Source organism: Eumetopias jubatus, unplaced genomic scaffold (genome assembly GCF_037043125.1).
Source record: "Eumetopias jubatus isolate StellerSeaLion01/CBP00866 unplaced genomic scaffold, mEumJub1_p1.0 scaffold_8, whole genome shotgun sequence".
Classification (NCBI taxonomy): Eukaryota; Metazoa; Chordata; class Mammalia; order Carnivora; family Otariidae; genus Eumetopias; species Eumetopias jubatus.
This window is the reverse complement of record NW_028274814.1, coordinates 27,927,549-27,939,611: the sequence shown is the minus strand read 5'-3', so window position 1 is coordinate 27,939,611 and position 12,063 is coordinate 27,927,549. Positions and strand designations below refer to the sequence as shown.

General features: G+C 59.6%; 1 pseudogene; it reads right to left on the bottom strand.

The window, feature by feature from the left end:
- Positions 1 to 7,557: 7,557 nt before the first annotated feature.
- LOC148163669 (uncharacterized) lies at positions 7,558 to 8,440 on the bottom strand (annotated as a pseudogene).
- Between the last annotated feature and the right edge of the window lie 3,623 nt (positions 8,441 to 12,063).

Below are 12,063 nucleotides of genomic sequence, written 5' to 3'. Positions count from 1 at the left end.
TTCATTAAAGCAACATCTTTACAATGGGCAGGGGCCGGTGTCCACGAATCAAGAATCCAGCTCCAGCGTCTGACTGAGCGACCAGCGCCTTTCCCCCACTGTTTGCTTCTCAGGATAAAGTCTCTCCTTTCTTCACCCCATCCTCCCCCCACCATCAAATCGCCCCCAACCCTCCTGGAAGAATGCGCCCCTGTATCCCTAATTAGCAGCAGTTTCCGCCCCTAAGTCCCTCTCAACGACCCGCACTGCCCAGCTGGTAGCTCTCTGAATCTTGCTCTGCCTGACCGACCATTAAACTGAAAATCAGTTACATTTTCACTAAGTCCTTTTCAGCCCGAGTGTTTTCGGCGACCGAATTTGCTTCAATGAAGCCTTCCTTCGCTGAAGGTGGTATTGGGGTGGTGGGGGAGCGGGCTATGCGATCAGATTTCTCAGTCCCCGACCCAAGCGTCACTCTAGACCTGGAGTCTAGCAAGTGCCCGCGTCAGCAGAAAAGGAACGGGGGAGAGGGGCCGCCAGACCGGCCGGAACCGCGCGCCGGGGACGGGGCGGCGAGGGTGTGGGTGGGAGGGGTGGCGGAGAGGGACTCGAGGGGTGGGAGCCGGAGCCAGCCTTGGGTCCCGGGGGCGTGCCGGGAGGCATGCCGGCGCTGAGGGGGCAGTGCAGCCACGGCGGGGAGAGGGAGGAGAGGAGGGGGGCTTGCGGGGAGACGCAAAGGGCCCCACGGGCCTGGTGGACGGCCAGTCGGGGTTCGGCTAAAACCCAGGCCAGGCAGACAACCGTCGCAGTGTCCCGGGGCCCCGCGGTCAATCCCCCCACGAGGCAGCGCTCGAGGAGAAGCAAGGTGGTCCGGGGAGCCTGCGGGACTCCGCACTCCCCGCCACCCTCTGCTCGCCGCGGGCCGCGGCCCTCCCGGCACAGGCCCCGCCGCTCCCCCCTGGAAGGGGCCGGGGCAACAGGTTGGGGGGAAGCTGTAGAGCGAGTGACCTTCTCTCCTGCGTCCTCGCGACGCGCAGCCCTGCCGACTCCGCGTCCCGGCGCCCAAGAACTTGGCTCCGCCACTGGGTGGCGAAAGGCGGGAGGGAGCGGGCAGGGGGGCGGGGAGGGGCTGCCTTCGTGACGCCAGGTGCGCCGCGGGGCTCCCTCGGCGGCAGGGAGACCCCTTCTCCTCTCCTGGCCCCGCTGGCAAATGAGAAGCCCCTCCGCCCCCTCCCTCGGCTGGGACCCGGAACCCCGACGGTGCGGAGGGAGGGCGCGGGAGGCTCGGCAGTGGGTCGCAGTCCAGGGGCTCTGAGCCGGGGGAGCCAGGCCGCGGGCCCCTCGACTGGGCTTCGCTCTGACCTCCTCTCCCTATCCGCCGCTCCAGCTTCACTCTCCCGCCGCACCCCTTGACCCTCCCCACTTCCCTCCTCGGGTTGCGGCCCACCTCCGCACCCCTCATTCTGCCCTTGCTGACCGGGGTCCTCTTCCCCCCCACCCCTACGGAACGACCACCCCTAAACACTTGCCAGCACGAAGCCGGGCTACTCCTTATATACCGACCTGGGGCCGGCGCAAGAAAGTTCTTAACTTCCTGTCCCAGCGATGGATAAATTTTGTTTTATTTCTAACCAAAGATTTATTTATTTTTAAAGTCAGTCTCCATATTCTTGTTGTGTAAATATTGTGAAGGGAAAACGCTACCTGTCAAAACGAATGGACCCTGACCTTTCTACCCCAGTGTTTACGGGGTTTCATTTTACTCTTGCAGAAATTTATTCACGACAGATTTCCTTCTCCGTGGATTATTTGGTCTCCCACCAGCAGAAGTAGAGATGGTACAGGAGAGGGCTGGAGTTTGCCGGGTCTGGTGGGCAGACTAATAGGATACTTTTCCTTCAGACCTTTTATCCCCAGAGCTACTTCTGATTCTCGCTCCCTTATCTCACTCCCCTAGATGGTGAATTTCCTTCTTTTCTTCTTGAAAAGAGTTGGGACCCCTAGAGAGTCTCCTTCCCAAACCTCTACTTAGTGTGTGCACACATCTCCCTACCTCCAAATGTTTTTATGCCTACGGTGAGGGCTAAAGAGTACCAGCAAGTCCAGAGCCTAGTCACCAACCATTCTGCTTCCCCTAACGTGTCCTGGACAGCTGGACCCAAGACAGAGGAAGGCAGACCACAGGCATTTTTGAGGCGTTAGCATAAACAAACAGGAAGAGTCAGAAGGGAGAGGGAGAGCCCTGAGAGGCCCTGCGAACGGTGGCCATGGGCTGTACCTCTAGATGCTCCCCCTGGGTCCCCACTCGCTCCAAAAATGGGAGGAAGAGACTCTGCCAAAGCTTTTATATCTATGGTAGGTAATGACCCAGTCAACACTACTGATGACATTTGCAGTCGATTCCATCCCTGCCAGAGACAGTGGGCTGTGTAGGCGCCAGGGGCTGGTCACATTTCAGGACGTCTTGCCCACCCCCCCTCCCCCAACTCTGCCCGTTTCACACACCCCTGATGGGAGGTTTGCGTGTTTGCAAGAGGGGGTGAAATCCATTCCTCGCTTAGTCTTCTTTCCTCCCTCCCTTTCCCCCTTCGCAACCCGGAAGAGCTCTGCTCTCTACAGTGAGCAGAAGAAGGCGGAGGGAGGGGGTTCCTAGGAAGGATGCACATCACCCAGGTTTTACTGCTCGCTGGAAGCCCGCGTGAGATGCCGTAAGCAGCTGGGGCGGTTAGGACCGAAGCGGGGACAAGAGTGGCCAAGTCTGCCTGTCATTTCTGCCTTTGGATCTCCGGCAAGTCAGGAAAAACAAAACAAAACAAAACAAAAACCCCAAAAAAACACAGCTGGCCCGCGGGAGCAAAATACCCAGGTCAGTGAATATCCTTATCTTCTCTCTTAACTCTGCACTCGCTTTCCCTTCTCCACGTGGAGAGAATTAGGAGGAGGTCTAGACTGCAAAGGGACAGCTGCCCCCGGAAGAAAGTGAACTAGAGCCCAGTCTTTATTGCTTTTTTCTGGTCACTGGCAATCTTTGGCTTTCTGCAATGACCTTGGGCGAGCATGGTGTGTGCATGTGTGTACGCCCTTGTTTGGAGGAAAGAGCTAGTAGAGCTAAGTATGTGGAGAAAAACTAAACAGAAGTATGAGGGACGGTAGGAATGCTTGGGAAGGGCTGGACATCCGCTTCCCACTTCAGGGAGGGCAGAGGACTGGGGAAAACAACCCATTAGGGGGAAGGCGCTGAGCTGCTGGGTCTGAGTGTCAATTGCATGTTTATTTCCCTCTGCTTACAAGTGTGTGCTTCGCTCATTGTCTCTGCATATAATTAAACAAACAGCTCTGCGCTCTGATATAAAAGTTGGAGTCCAGATGTGTGGGCATCTGGTATCCCTGGAGAGCTGGGGGTGGCCGGGAGGCACCTTTGCTTCCAGGAGCACCTTGAATCGAGTGAGAAAAACCACAAGCTGTAAGAGAGGGTGCCCAGGGTCGTGGGGAGCAGGATGGGCAGAAGGGGCAAGAATTCTACTTTCTCCTGGAACATCGGACCAACAGACCTCCAAGCAGTCACTCAATCAGAGGCGGTTCCCAACAAAGACAGAAATTGTTAAAATGCATAGGAAGTTGAGTGAATCTGGACCGGAGAGTTGCTTTGATACACCTTTTCTTCCTCTTGGAGACCGCAGCCTGAGGAACCGGCCCCGGGAGATTCTGTCTAGGGCTGGGGATGGAAAGGAGTCCACCCTCCAGGACCTTCCCTCAGTTTGGTTCCATGTTTCTTGGCTATTTTCTCCTCCCCTTGTTGCCCACATTCACTAGGACACTGGGGTAATGGGTGGAAGCTTATGAACTTGAAAGCGGCAAATAATAAAGTAGCCTTGGCAGTCCTCCGCCCCTTAGCGGTTGTGGCAGAAAAGGTGTGTGTGTGTTGAGGATGGAGGGGGGGAGGAGGGCGGCTGCTGGTCCTGTGGCTGGCTTTGGGGGCAGGGAGTCCCAGAAAGACCCGCAGAGTCCATCCAGGTGTCTGGATGTGAGATGGTTTCAGGGCCCAAGTGGCTGATTGTGGGGAGGAGGCTTGCCATTAACCCTTTTAAACGTTTGTGTGATTCCAAGGAAAAGAAGAGTTTGCTGCCCATTTGAATGGGGGAGGGGTATGGTGTCCAGGTCAGACCGACCAAGCCCCAGGAGGGTGCCTGGTCCCCGGGACTCCCATTATTGATTCCCTTGTGGAATCAAGGAGCAGGTCCAGCTTTCAGCTTCCAACCAACTGCCCTGCCAGGCCTAAGGTTCCCTGGCTTGAGAACCCAGCTGGGTTCAGAGGATACAGGTGAGTGGTGCTTGGTACCCAGTCTCCACAAGCCCACCCTCCATTCCACACAAGCTGTCTCCGCCAGCCCGCGGGGGGTTGGGGAGGTGCGGGGAGCTCCTCAGGCTTGGGGTTAGCCGGTACTGCCAAAAGCCCAGAGACAGGGGAAGCTGCATTTTCCTTTATTGCTATTTCCACCCTGCCTTTTCGCAGCTGATATATGAGGTGGGGGTAAGTCGGGGGTGCAGTGAGTGGATGGGAGTGGGCGCCCCTGGGCACTCATTGGTGGAGCCTCCGCGTTGGGCCGCCCAGCAGCTCAGGGCCACACAGAGCCTCAGGAAGGGGCAGGGATGTGGGAGGTGGGTGGCTGAGAACCCCTCTTTTGGAATTTAAGGCGATTTGTGTCTGGGAACCCTTGGAGGTGGCAGGGAATTAGGAATCCTGATGAGGTGTGTGGGGGCAGAATCCCAAAGCCCAGTGCTCTCTAGCCCCCGCTTGTTCTGACCATTCCTGGGCTGTACTGAGATGTTTTCTCCTCCGCCTCTGAGCCTTTTCACGCAGAAATGTGCATTCGTTTTGTGGTATGTCTTTGTGTGTGGACCGCATATTCCTGATCACCTTCTTCTTCATGGTTGGGGGTAACCGGAGAGAGGTTTAACAGCTGTGGCGATGGGCCAGGGAAGCCCGGGAGCTGGAGTGCGAACCGCCCTTTGCTTCGGGTCGCTGAGCAGACGAGGACTAGAGGTGGTGGCGGTGGTGTCCCTGCGGGAGGATGAGAAAGAAACGCGGTGCCCAAGGCGCTGGAGCAGGAGTGTCTCCCTGGGTGTCCGTCGCTGCGGGTCTGCAGGCACACGTGTGTGGTTGCTGTTTTGTTTTATATAACAAATTGCCTGAGGTCCACGAGGTGGCAGGCGGCGGCGAGCGGAGCGCGAGCCAGGGGCCTGCCGGGGAGAGGCGGCCGGGTGGGCACGGTCCGGGAGGGCGGGAGAGGCGGAGGGCGCTCGCAGGAGGCCGTCCTCCTCTCACCCCGGAACCCCGCAAGCTCGCAGATTTTATCATGGGGTCTCCCGCGTGTCCAAAGGAAGACACGAACAATTCGTGCTTTTAGAGGCTTGCCTCTTACTGTCTCCTGATCTGAATGAAATCATCTGCCCCCATTTTCCCCTCTCCCTGTGTGCTATGAACCCCCCTTTCCCTTGAAGCCCACTGCCGATTGTCCAGGAACAAACACACCGCAGCGTCCTGGCTAATCCAGAGAGGTAGAAACACGAGAGCTCCAAGAGAAAGCCCTCCTCCTGCAATGCCACGTTTGAGTGGCCAGAGTCGGGTAAGGCGAGCGCTCGAGGCTCGGAGCCGGGGTCCGGCCAGGGGCGGAGAGGCGGCGGCGGCCAAACTCGGAGCGCCGTTAGGCTAAACGGAGTGGAGCAGGTGGCCCAAGGGCACCCCTTCTCGCCCAAAAGATGCTGGGGCCTGGAGTTCGCACAGGTGAATCTCCAACTGCCGACTACTTTCCTGGCTGCGGTGGCCGCCCCCTTCCCAGGAAGCCCGAAGGCTTCAGCGGAGTGGCCTGAGAACCTGCCAGGAGGAGAACCTGAGTCTAGACGCAGCGAACCTCTACCTCAGGGCCCGTGGTCCTGCTGGGAGCTGCATAAACGGCTTAGGACCCGGGAGGGACCAAGCGACCCGCTGGAGCCCCTCCATCCCTTCTTCCTCTGTTGGGGCTCTCCCTGTTCCCCAGACCGCCAAGGCCAGGAGGGAGGGACAGCTGAGGCTGCGCCCCTCCTCCGGGGTGACTCTCATTCCTTCTGAATCATCCTCCAGGGGAATCTTTCTCTCCTACCCAATACCGGGGCTCCCCCCAACGCCGCGCTCCAACCTGTGCACTGTTACACTCGAAAACAGAAATCCCCTGTCCTCTCCCTCCTTCCTCCCACTTTCCGCTACACCCCTACCTACCTAATTTTTATCTCGTTACAATCGGGGTTTTTCTCACCCGAGGAGAAGAGGGTAGCGGCAGAGGGAGGGCCAGGACCTCCCGGAGCTGGAGGGCCCAACCTGGCGGTGGGGAGCGGAGCAGGAGGGGGTAATCTCAGAGCGCATCTCCTCTCTGACTCTGCACATCTCTCGCCGCTCCTCCTGGCCTGGGCGGGTTTCCTTCCGAGTTTTAAACGCTGATAGATGAATAAGCCAAAAAAAAAAAAAAAAAAAAAAAAAAAGAAGTAAATCAAACCACCTACCGCCCCCAAAGCGATGGCTCATTTCCCAGGACAGGTAGACCCTAGGCCCGAGGCGGGTGGGCGTGGGAACCGGGAGGAGAGTTGCGCGTGCGGAACTCTTTTCTCCTGGGTACCCGTGGGTTTCCCCTTTGCCGTTTCCACCTCCAGCATGTGCTCTCTGACAGTGAGTTTTGGGGCCCCCCTTTTCTCTTCATTCCCCGAGTCCCCTGCTCGCGGTGTTTCATTTGAAAAGAACAGCCGTCATGCCCACCGTCTGCTTCTTTCTGATCACCTTTCTTTCTCCCCCCACTCTCTGCATTTCAGTTTATGCGGGAAAGAGAGAGGGGGCTTGGATGGGAACTGCACAGATCCAACAATCTGTGTTTAACCTGCGCCGTCCCGGGGCGCCGGATCCGGGCGGGCTCCCCCGCCATTTCGCCCGCGCCGCGAACGCCCCGCGGTGGCGCCTTGGGCAGTGTCCCCGGCGTAACCCTTCCGCCCGGCAAGCCTGCGAGCTGTTTATACATCTTTACCTGTGCTATTCTCGTAACCAGTAAAAATCCTCGCCTGGCCGTGGTAACCTAATCCGAGGGCCGAGGCAGAGGAGGGGGAGGTCTGTACGCGCCAGAAGGGGGTATCTTCTCTCTTCCCGATTGGGAAGGAAATTGGGTGATGGAGGTGGGGGCCCAAGGGCTGAGGAGGAAGAGGGCCTGTTTTCCACGTCCCTGTCGTCTCTGCTTTTCTCCCTCTAACAGGCATCGGGGACCCACGCAGTGGTCGCAGCCAGGACGCGTGCTGCCCGCAGGCGCGGCGGCCCCGGAGGCGCCCCCCTGGCTAGCGAGGCCCAGGACTGTTTTCCCGGTCCGGGACCAGGACCCGGTTGCTCTCGTCCCGCTTTCCGCTTGCCCCATTAGAACTCCCACACCTAAGACCAAACCAGCAGGGAGGGGAGCCGGCACTTAAGCAGATCCTCCCTGCCGGCGTCTTCCAGAGCGCCCCTGTGCCGGGCGCAGCCAGAGCAGGGAATCGAATTAAACGCCTCTTGGCGGTTATTGTCTCTCGCTAATTGCTCCAACAATGGCCACTATTAAAATGGAGACACCCAATTAAAGGCCCCGCCGGGCAGCGCTCCGCTCCGGGCGACGAACTGGCCGCCAGCCTGAAGCAAGCAGACCGCCCGGCCGCGGACCAGGCTGGTGTGGGGGCGCCGGCGCCGGCACCTCTGGCCCCCACTTCCTCCCCAGACGTACAGCAACCACGGCCGATTAACACCATTTTTATTGACCGATCGCAGCCACGGAAGACTGATCGAGCTGGAATGGGAAGGGACTTCTCCTCCCCCCCAGCCCCGGCTCGCCAGGGCCTCCGGGCCGCGCTCCAATTTCTGGCCTTCGCTGTAGCTCTGCGCCCTCCCTGCCCCCAGCCCGGCAGGTTCCCGGCTTCATTTCTGTCTTTAACTGCGAGGCCGGGTCCGCCCAGGCCGGCGCCGCGGCTCCGGGGGGAGGGACGCGGCGTCGCGGCCCGGCTCCGCTTCTTTCTCCTGCCTGCAAATATTTGCTGCCTCTCTGGAAATCCGACTATTTCGCGCGCGCTCCGCTTGCAAAGTCCTTAAGTAAACACGCTCAAATGACCGCCCCAGGCGGCCCGAAGCACGCTCACTCCCCCTGCGCCGGATTAGTGACTTTATGACTTCGACCCCGAGGCTCGGCTCTCCGGTTATCCTCCGCGGGCAGCGCGCGGGCGCCCGGGGCCCGCTTCTCCCGGCACCTCGGCCCCGCGGAGCTCGCCTGGATGCGCCGGTCGCCAGGCTCGGGTGGGTGACGCTGGCCTCGTGGATCTCCGCTCTCTGGGTCCTGCGACCCCAGGGGTGAGCCTGGGGGCACGCTCCTCCCCCTCTGCGCAGTGGGCTCCCGTTCCTTTGCGGGCCTGGGCGTCCCACTTCCATCAGGACAGAGCCTCTGCAGTCCCGGGAGGGCGGGTGGGAGGGACCTGTACTTGGGCATGTGTTTGGGGGTGTGTGTGGGTCCCAGCTTACCCCAACCAAGGAGAGAAAGTTAGGCTCCATTTCTTACCCTTTCCCCAAGAGGGCACACACACCCCGCTCAACTTGACGCCTACAGCAGCCGTCTCGAGGCCTGGCATTTCAGATAGGCCAAGCTGGCTCCCGCAGCCCCACACACGGCCCTGGGCCCCGGCTCCTGGAGGGGGGGCCGGTGGCTGCGCCCCGTCGCTCGCTCGGCTCCGGGATGCTTGCCCCCAGGGTCCCAGGCATCCAGGCCGTTCGACCGCCCCTTACCCTGGTGAGGGAGGCCTCGCGCCCTGCGGGAGCCCGGGGCCCTGCAGCGGCGGCGGCGGCGATATCCTCCTGGGTCTCCTCGCTTCCTCCACCGGCGCTCCGCCGGCTGCTCCCGGGGAGGAGGGGGGACTCGCTAGACCCGGCCAGGGTCGGGGCTCCTGGGGAGGGGGCCGTCAGGGCGGCAGGGGGGCGCTGAGGCGGCTCTGCAGGAGGCCAGGATCCCAGCTTTGCGGGCTAAGGCAGAGGGGGAGTCTGGACCACCTTTCCCCCCCTTCCACGGGCCTCGAGCCCCCTCCCCTCCCCCGCCCGCCCTGGGAGGAGGAAGCCCGGCCTGCATTTGCCGGCGAGGCGGGTCAGGCCGGCGCCTGGCCTGGCTCAGACCCCCGCGGCCCGGCTCTCTGCCTCAGGCCACGCGCTTCAGCCTCTCTCCGGCCTCGCTTCCTCCCCCCCGCCCCCCCCCCGCTTCCCCACGGATCCCGGGGCCGACCTCGGCCCTCCCTACCGGGTATCCCCCTCCCCTCCTTTTCCCTACCCACCCCCCGCCCCCCTTCTCTGTGCTCCCGGCTCTGGGGCTGGGCCCGTGACGTCAAACCCAGTGTGGCGTCGGCGAGACTGGCCGGCGCGGGCCATCAAAAGAGCAACGTCCTCTTTCCCAATTACCCACTGTCAGTCCGGGAACAGGGGCGGACCGGCTGGGAATTAAATGTTAAATACCCCCTACAGGCTGGCTCCATTACACCGGGCATCCAGCCGCAGCCCCCCACGCCTCTCTGCCAGCTTCAAACCATCCAGACCAAGGCCCTTCGAGATCTTTTATTTTTCCAAGGTGTGGGGAGGAGGTGGGGGTGGGGTGCGGTGGGAGGACTCTCCATCGCTGTGCGGCCCGACTCGGTGCTTTTTAAAGAAAACGAATACTGCCCGCCCCTCAAGTTCTGGGCGTTATCGGAGAGGCGCCGCGCCACACCGCAAGGCCTCGTCCTCACAAATTTTTTCCCTTTGTCTTTTAAAAGTGTTCTAAGCTCACAAGTTAACATTTTCATGTCCTGGCGTCAGCAGTTTTTTTCTCCCGAGGATGGCTCCCTTTTTTCTTTTCCCTGGCTTCCAGGTCTCGGACCAAAAAACCACGTTTGGGATTCCCCGCGTGACTTTGAACCGGGGTCCGGGTCTAGCGTCGCCTCGTCCCGGGCTGACACGCCAAGAAGCGCCTTTCCTTCCTTCCTTCCTTTCTTTTTTTTCCCTTTCTTTTCTTTTTCTTTCTCTGCTTCCATCCTTCATCTTAATCTCGGGGACTTGTAGCAAAAATGTGTGCGCACTGGTCCGTCCTTGTTTATGAAGCGGTTTCCGGTGGATGGTAGACAGAAACTAAATAATTAAAAGGTTTGGAGAGCACCGTGAGCAGGAGTAGAAGCCGGCAGCTTGGCTGGCTCTAGGGAGAAGTGGTCAGAGTGAAAAGAAAAATCGATGCTTCTTTACTGGGCCGCCCTAATAAACGGGAACTAAATGGGCTCAGGAGAAACGTGGGGGAGGGCGGTGTGTGCGTGTGTTTAATTTAGGAATTTTCCTGTCCCGTATCTAGAAACTCAACCCTGATTTCTAACAAACATCAGATTTAAGAAGACGGAGCCTCAGGAGAAGCTCCAAATCCAAGATCGGGAGGACCCGTGTTCCCACTACTCTCAAATAAATTTTACTAATCTTTCTACAGGGGTTGTGTATCAACACAAGTCATCTCTCGCCCCGACCCCAACACACACACACCACGTTAGTCTGAATATTGATGATTTTCCTTGACCGCATGAAAGGAATCCTCCAGAGCTTACTTTTAGGGACGGTCTCTTCTATTTCGACTTTTTGTATTTGTAGGGAGTTTTATGGGGGAGAGGAGCTTAGAGGGAATAATGGCTTCAATTCAAATAAACCCCCCAATCCAGCTCTTAGTACGGTCCGTGGGATAGCCTGCGGGGTGAACCCGCACTCTGTTCGCACACATTGCACTGGGGTGAGCAGACGGTGGAACCTGAGTCCTCTCTTCCCGCCTGACCCCTGCTCGCCCCGGCCGCATTTGCGGGACTGGCGGCTGCAGGAGCCTGGGCGCCGCTAGGGGATGCAGTGGCTCAAAGGACCAAGAGAGGCCGGGGAGGTTGGAGCCCGCGGGGCCGGCCAATCGCGGCCCGGCCACCGCCTCGCCCGCTGATTGGCCCCTTCCCGGCCCCGCCCCTCGCGTCCCGCCCCCTCGCCGGGGCTTCTGGAGCCGCACCCCCTCCGCCCGGGGCTGCGGGGCCGGGCCGGGCCGAGAGAGTCCGGGGAAGGTCGCCCGCAGTCCTGCCCACCGACCGGCATGGGGGTAGGTGGAGGGGGCTGGTTCCTCGGCTGGGGAAAAACGCCGGGAGCCAGAGTAAGTAGGGCCCTGGGCGGGGTGAAGGGAAAAGTTGGGTAACTGGAAAGAAGACCCGAGTTCTTTCTTTGCAACCACTCTCTCGCGCTGTGCTCCGAGGGCTAGTTAGCGTCTTCCTCTCTCTCCCTTTCATTTTCTTCCGTCCCTACTGCCACTCAAGTCAGAAGCACGCATCGATTACAAATATCAGGTCTGGAAGGGACAGCTGCAACAGCGGAAACGTCCATCCGAGGGGCTTGCGAACACAAAAGACTGGGGGAAATGTTGACAACGACCACCAAAGTAACACGGACATTCCAATAAAGGTTACTCCTCTCGCCCCATTCCTCAGTCTCTTAGGCAATTCTCTCCAGAGGCAAATCTCAAAAGGACTTTGGCATTTAAAAAAATCTTTTCTTTTTCCTGATCAGTTTCATATGCACGTAGCCCTAAATCAGTAGCCTCCCAAATACCCTGGATTGAATTTAAAAAGAAGTTTGGCCATTAAAAAAAAGTCTGGAAAATAAAGGCTGCCTGTAGAAATTGACTTTATGAATGGGGCAGGCCGGTTTCCCCGGCACGGAATAATCACCCGAGCCGGAATGAATTGGCAGGAGCGGGAACCACATTTAAAGGGCCAGAGCGCAAATTCCCTCCTGCCCGCCCCCTCCGCCCCAAACCCCGCGGGCCTTGCCCACCCGCTCCGCCGATCCTCCGCCCGGGCGGCCCTCCGCGGCGCCCCGCTTCCGGTCAGTGGAGGGGCGGGAGCAGGGGCGGAGGGGTGCAGGGGAGGGGTGGTGAGGTCCTGGAGCGGGTTTGGGTTGCAGTTTCCTTGTGCGGGTGATCCTGTCCCCTCCTCGCCAGCGCCAGGCTCCTCCCCCTCGGCGCGGATGACACT